The sequence below is a fragment of the Herpailurus yagouaroundi genome, unplaced genomic scaffold (assembly GCF_014898765.1).
Source record: "Herpailurus yagouaroundi ecotype Mexico unplaced genomic scaffold, PumYag 77, whole genome shotgun sequence".
NCBI classification, from domain to species: Eukaryota; Metazoa; Chordata; class Mammalia; order Carnivora; family Felidae; genus Herpailurus; species Herpailurus yagouaroundi.
In genome coordinates, this window is record NW_024412388.1 from 35927449 (window position 1) to 35927792 (window position 344).

The following is a 344-nucleotide window of genomic DNA, read 5'->3' on the forward strand; positions in this document are numbered from 1 at the left end:
CCTGAGCCAAAGTCGGACATATTAACCGACTTAGCCACCCAGGCGCCCCTAATAGTCTTTGTTTTCTTACCAGTAGATCATTGTGATTAAGAATGAGCCCTGAGGGGTGCCTGGGTGGCGCAGTCGGTTGGGCGTCAGACTTCAGCCAGGTCACGATCTCGCGGTCTGGGAGTTCGAGCCCCGCGTCGGACTCTGGGCTGATGGAGCCTGGAGGCTGCTTCCGATTCTGTGTCTCCCTCTCTCTCTGCCCCTCTCCCGTTCATGCTCTGTCTCTCTCTGTCCCAAAAATAAATAAAAAACGTTGAAAAAAATATATAAAAAAAGAATGAGCCCTGAGGGGCATC